Genomic DNA, 7,242 nt, shown 5'->3' with positions numbered 1-7,242 from the left:
TGCCTCAGTGTGAGCCTAAAGAAGAAGCAAACAGCAGTGAAAACTTCTGACAAAGACCTCATGCCTGAATCCTGCATCCTGATCCCATTAACACATCCATATTTTGTGCAGCATGAGACTCTGCTGTTCACCTGCTGCTGCTAATTTTAGTCTGACTCAAACTGTTTCTCAAAAACAGGAAAGGGCCAAAGATTTTTTTGCTAGCTAAAATTGCACATCAAAGTGTTAGAACCGGTAGCGTTAAACACTTTCCTCCTTTTCATCAAAGTAAGTGAGGGGATTTTACCGGGACAGGTGTTGTGACAGTTTCTCAGAGAAAGTCATCTCTGGGCCGGCACAGCAGTGCATTTGTGCCATCTGGGACTTGAGGTAAAATTATAATAATAATCTTTATTTAAATAGCACTTTTCAAAACACAGTTACAAAGTGCTTCCCTAACCCTAACCCTAATCAAGAGAGATAAAAAACAAAGGACAGGTCAATAAAACAGAAAGAGCATTGAGGTAAAATAGATAAAATACATAAAATAAATAGATCCAGCCATATGGATAACAACAAATGGGATAAATAAATAACAGACAGGGCAACAGGGATGAAAAATGAATGAAAGTCAAAGGTTATAAAAAGACCATATGATAAAAATTAGTTTTAAGATCACTGAACCACAAATTGGTGTCCAGGACCGTGAATGAAAACACTTATAGGATGTTTGCATGAATCCAGGACATTGTTGGGACGTTTCCACTTTGGCCCAGCTGCTGGAAGAGGACAGGACAAATGAGTCGCCCTGTTCAGGCCTGCTGGAGAACCATATAGAGACTGGAGGAAGTGGAAGGGCACTTAATCTATAAAAATGTCAAGTTAATGTAAAATCACAAGAAAGAAATGTACACTGTATATGTTAAAGTATATATTTCAAAAGCTGAAAAAAGACGACTGAGGTGGTTTTACCCGGACAAGTGCTTCAGCGATCACATCTTGTTCTGCACAGCCTGTAAAATAAACTGTCCATCACTCATTACTCTTTTAACAGCTTGCCAAGTTAGAGCAGGTCTGAATGAGTGCATTCTTCATTTCCACACATCTCTATCTGACAGTAACAGTGCAAGTGTGCCCAGCCGCACCTCAACTTAGGTCCATTGATACTGACATGTGGGAATGAATGGGTGCCATTTGCTCCATGAGTTTGGAGGTTGTATCAGCGGTCCAAGGGACCCTTGGGTGTAATCTGGGTGTAGAACATGGGAGTATCTCCCCTTCTGACCTGCTGCAGTAAATAGTTAGCAGGAGAGGACTGGGCTTCGTTGGCAGAGTATGAATTTGGCGTCTGGTAGGGCAGAACTTTTTACCTGCTTTCTTTGAGTACAGGATGACCAATCCAGGACTATTGGGGTTTCCAAGAGAGCCAGGAATTGTTTTTGGAGATAGAGCGCAGTAATCAGATGTTCAAGGAAAATACTAAAAGCACTTTAGGGCAATTTAGGTCTGATTTGGGACCTACCTATGTATTGAGTAGTAGTAGTAGTAGTAGTTCATCACTCTTAGCAGTAAGTTCTCCTGGTTCTTGGCCTTTAGCTCACCTGTCATGCAGGCTCACAGGGACTCAACTCCTCGTAGTGCTTCACCTCAGATTCATTCATGATTTCAAAGGTGTCTTTTGTCTTGCCCTCCAGCATCATCTCAAGAATCTGTCAGTGGGACACAGTCCAAGAGGGAGTTGAGCATCATCTGCTCGCTCCAGTCCAGATAGGGCTTGAAGATCCTAAATCACAGAGGCCTGTTTCCTCTTTGGCTCATTGTTGAACCACTTTGAACCACTTTTAGCTCTTTAGTCACAGAGGTTTGTAGTCCACCCTCAGGAGTATGGTGGGCACAGCAAGGGGAGCCAAACGGTGAAGACGCAACATCAAGGTTTAACTGTAACAGGAGGTGACTCAGTCAGGACCTCCTTGTTGATTTCGGACATTTCTTGCTGCTCACTCTTCGCTACTTCATCCAGTGTTTCATCCATTTATTTGGAGGAGCTCTTCCAGCTGGAGTATCATCATATCCAGGGATGGAAGAGTAATCACCTCCTGTCTCGGGGCCTCGTGGTGGAGCTTTGCATTCCATTCATCATTGTTAAGGTCTATTTCCACACTCATCACTGTGGTTTTGTCACCTGAACAGGCCTCCTCTTTGAGTTGAGCCTCAACAGTTACAGATGGCTCAGTGTCTGTGTCTTCTTTGGCATCCTTGTCGAATTTTGCCACGGGATTTTTGCAGCTTCAACGGGCTTGGCGGTAGCTTTCAGAATGTCCTCTTCATCAAACTGTTCATCCTTATATGGAATCTCTTTGTGCAGAGGCATGTTGTTATTCACTCTCCATGTGCTCCTTCATTGAGTTGAACCAGTGGAAAAATCTCATCAACCCCCTTTTCAGGCTCAGTCTTAGCAGACTTGGCTGCGACAATCAGACTGGCACATTGGGCCTCCAGGTTAAGAAGCTGGGTGGTAGCTTCCACAGTTTGAGGCTCCTTGCTGACGTTCAGTGTCTACTTGCTCAGAAAAGTCCTCTGCAAGATCAAGAAGACTTTGGGACTTTTCTTGTTGACCTCACTGTCCACAGGCATGAAATCAGCACCATCTTCTCCTCCTGTTGGAGCTCTAGGTCAACAGTCAGGATGCCGAAGCTGGTCTTGGCGGCCTCCTCATTTACAAGCATGAACTTTGGTTGACTGCAGACTTTTTGTTGAAATCATGCTTCATGCGAAAACAGATGTGACGGAGTGTGTGCGGGCAAAATGACATAATTGCGGATGAATCAACTGTGCGTATTGGTCGCATTTAGGAGTCGCATGCCAAATCTCGCACCACCTGAAGTTTGAAACAATTGTGAACAGCGCTGCAGCTACATAAATGCGCCTCCGTCCAAGATTGGCTGAATGAAGAGGAACTAGAACCACAACACAAGTAGAAAGCTGGATTTTTCTACAGCGCCAATTAAGTGCTGTAGTTTTCAGACACACGGTCGTCATGAGAAGTGCAAGAATCCTGAATGTCAAGGAACACAGACAGCCTCTTGGTGGATCTGCGGATCAACAATTGGCACAATCAGGACATCAGGACCGGTTTGGCTAGCCTCAGCCTTCGTAGACACGGACTCTGCTGCACAGAGGGCCTGTGTGAGGTCAGCAGCCTCAGCTTCAGGTCTTCCTCAGTATAAATAAATGTTTCCTCCACTTTATTATCCTCTTGTTTTAGTTTTTCTGCTGAAGGCTTTACAGATCTCTTCTCATGGCTGCATCAAAGCAGACTGAGTCAAATAGAAAGTATAACATTTTGTTCAATCATTATACATATGCATCATTATGAGCACTAATGTCTTTGAAGGGACATAGTCTGAGTACCTTAGGGTGGCCCCCTAGTTTGAACAGGAAGTGCAGCTGCTTATACAGCAGCAGGCTTGCAGATTGTGCTCCAATCTCAGCCAACTGTGTGATCCACTCACTAGAGGAGAGAGGACATAAGATGAAGGTTGAATGTATGGTATGTTTAGTAGTGATGGTTATTGTATTTTATTTATTTACTTTCCTGACTGTGAAGCACTTTGTAATGTTGCTTTAGAATAGAGTTATATAGTAAATAACAGGGATTTATTTGCCCCTGTGTCTTCTGAAAAGTCTGTCTCACTGTCGGACAGAATAGAAACAAATTAGATGGAGATGGATGGTGAGTAAAATGCACAGTGGTTTATTACCATTTACCACTGAATAGCAGTCTGTGTGAAGAGGCTGACCCTGTTCCTCTGGTGGTGGATGAGTGAACATATCAGCAGAGCTACTAGAGACATTTGATGTGGTTTGTGTCACAGTTTACTTTCACTGTCACCGTGTTTGGTAGGTGTGTGTTTTCTAGTAGGTCGACTCCTGAGGCAGGTGCCTGCGAGAGAGAGCCGGAGTGAAGGTTTATCTCTGCTGTTTTTAATGCTCTTGCCCGTCTAATAAAGCCTTTTTATAATTCAAATATACACAAGTACCTGGACTGGATTTTTTTTATGCCATATATACCACTGATGTTCATAATTCTTCCTTTTTTCTTATTCTGAAGGAATCGGTGTTTAAATCCTTTGACAGTGTAATGCTAGTAAAGCCCTCCCATGTCCCAATAATGTGAGGTAAGATTAATAAAAATGTTGGGTGGTTATAGAGGAGGCAGCGGTACCTAGAGGTTAGAGAAGCTGGCTTGTGATTGGAAGGTTGCTGGTTTAAATCCCTGCATCGGCTTGGAAAGGTGTGAATGTGTGTAACTGTATGAATGTGAAGCAGGGTGTTTTTTGGAAAAGAGCAAGTGTACTCATTCGATTTCCCCTGGATAAATGAAGGTTAAATAGCCTAAAAACAGAGTAAATTATGATTTATTAGCTTACCTTTAGTCCACAAAATCTGTTTAACAGGATTAAGCTATTTTGAAATGTAGCAACCCAGGCAAAAACCACTTAGAGAAGAATGAACTCTTACCTCCTTGGTCTCTCAGCCCACTTTGTCCTTTACTAGAACACCAATCTCCCACGTCTTTTATAAAAATATCAAGTGACAGTTGTGAAACTGGTTAAGTAATTCACATATTTTCTTTAATGCTCAGCCAGCTACATTTATGCGATTTGGTTCTCTTGCAAACACATTGTCTTAATCTTAAATATATTACACCTGTGAATATTTCAGAGTGCTCACAAAAATGGTATCCATGGATTTTCTAAATCTCAGGAATATCATTTACAAAATGTCTCTGTACGGATTAATAAAACTTCATATTATTCATAAAAAATATATATTAATAAACTGCAAATTCAGGATTGTAACTCTGGTCTGAGATGTAGCTGGAAATTAATTATGCTAATTATATATGGCTCATTGATCTTATTTTATGATCTTCTTTTACATGATAGTAACTCCCACCACAATATAAAATAATTTTTCATGTCAGTAGTAGTAGTGTACAATTTTTCATCCAAATAAAACTCAGCCCTCTTCAAATTCCTTTTTTAAATCATATTATTTGAAAATGTGTGTTTGTTGTCTGCTTTTCATTTATCCCAATTCCTAAACAATGTGAGTTTTGGATAAAGTAATCGACTACCTGTCTCTCTCCCTCTGTGAATGACAAGCTTAGTCTCCGAGCCAAATTCCAACGGCACCCATCATTGAAAACAGGGATAGTGGGAGAGACCTGCTGTTCTGTGTTTGTTGATCAGAGTGACATTACTTTTCCACTGTCTGAATTCATAAAAACTTCTCAGACTTGTATACATTTGGTTTTAGTCATAAGAAGTAAAAAATAAATGCTGATTTTCTTTGGCAAGTGGCATTCACACACAGACTGCACCTCATGGAAAAATAGACATTCCCTGATGGACTGATAACTTATTTTCTGCTTTACATGTGTTGTAGTGGCAACATTTTCTCACAAGACAAAACTGTTTCATATATTTGCATAATACTAGTTTTAGATTTGTCTTCATCATCAAAGTTAGCATTGATACTTGATGACAAAAGCTAATAATAAGCAGGTTTTTTTGTATAAGCAGAGTTGTATAAGCAACTGTTCTTTACCTGTTTTTCTCTTTCTATGCACACTGCTTGCTATCTTCTATTCTGTGTCAATAACCTGCATTGTTTTATGTACTTTTTATTTTATGTACCCTTTTCCTTTATTATTCTGTTTTAATAACCTACTTGTTTTAGTACTTTTTACTTACTTACTTTTTTTTTTTTTTTTTTAACTTTAATTGTGTATTGTGTATTGTTTTTACTGGTTGTGAAGCACTTGTTTTAAGAAAGGTGCTATATAGATAAAATGATTAGTATTATTTATGATATTGAGACCTGTCGGGACACTTCTTTTTTCCACTCCCCCCCTTCAGCAGCGGTCTGAATGCAGGTTCAGCTACAGGATTCAGTGTCAACACAGGGGGACGCCAAGCCACCCTGACGCCTTTATGAGACCATTTATACTCTAAGGATTTATAAATTTCATTTAGAGGAATGTCTGTGTATTCATATCTCTTATTTCAATGAGGAACTTTTTTCCCATGTTTCAGTTTTGCACCAGAAAGTACAAAAACGTTTGTAATTCAAGAACCAAAGCAGTTATTGTTGAGACAAGTACACATTTGCTTGTCCTGAAATGCCACAGCTGTGTTTAGCTAACCTCAGCGAGCGAGTCTTTAAAAGACACCACATGAGATGAGCCTGCTATTTTATAAAGTCTGCTGGCTAAGTTGAGGCTTTGTGGGACACTTTTCTTAGTTTTACTGTCTGACTCTTCTTTCTGGATTTGGACCAAAGTGGTTCTTGAATAGACACTGCTGGTACAAAAAAAAATCCCCTTTTTCCTATATATGCTCCTGGATCTCACTCTCTGCTAGATTTATAGCACAGTGGATAGCTGCATCTGATCTGGTGTGTTGGTAAATATAACTGACTATTATTGCATCAAGATAAGATAAGTTGCTCAATCAAATTAGTTCACTGATTGCTGAGAAGTTAACGTTTAGTTTGCAGGTCAACTGGAACCCCAGCTTGCCCACAAAACTGTTGTGTGGGTTTTAGCTCTTAAAGCAAACACAGGTACTGTATTTAGGTTGCAATTAGGTAATCATATTTCAAACAGTTTGCCAAACCACCTCTGCTCGACAAGTACCATTAATCCTGCCGAGCTCCTTGACACACAGACACATGGCAATCTCTCTAATTAAAATCCGACCACAGTTCCCATGACTGGCCCGCTACACGACTCTGGTGGGGGGAACTCCAGCGATTTACGGGAAGAATCATAAAACTGTAAACCCGAGTATACCAGGAAACTATGGGCATAAACCTACACTTAGTGCCTCCTTCCTCGGCTAATATAACTAGAGAAGTGTACCTACTCATCGTCTTGGTTGTGTTGGTTTCTGGCGTGTAAAATGCCTCCATCCACATAAAATCCCATTGAATCTTTCCGATGACTAATTGCGCGTGGCAGTGATCCTGTTGTGTAAATTAGATCATCAATATCTGGCAGATGGCACAGAACAGTGGAAGTCAAGTCTACTCCAGTGAACATTCAAGGACCATTGCACAGTAGAGCTACTGTATAAGCGATGGGGGCGGGGAGGGACGACTTCTGTTTGGCCCGCCATTTTCCAGGCCCCCATGCTGCAGGTTAGTTAGTGGAGAGATGTGGTCCATTACTCTCCCTCTCTACACCGGCTCCCAGCG

The sequence above is a fragment of the Centroberyx gerrardi genome, chromosome 13, assembly GCF_048128805.1.
Source record: "Centroberyx gerrardi isolate f3 chromosome 13, fCenGer3.hap1.cur.20231027, whole genome shotgun sequence".
NCBI lineage: Eukaryota > Metazoa > Chordata > Actinopteri > Beryciformes > Berycidae > Centroberyx > Centroberyx gerrardi.
Note: the sequence above shows the minus strand (reverse complement) of the source record.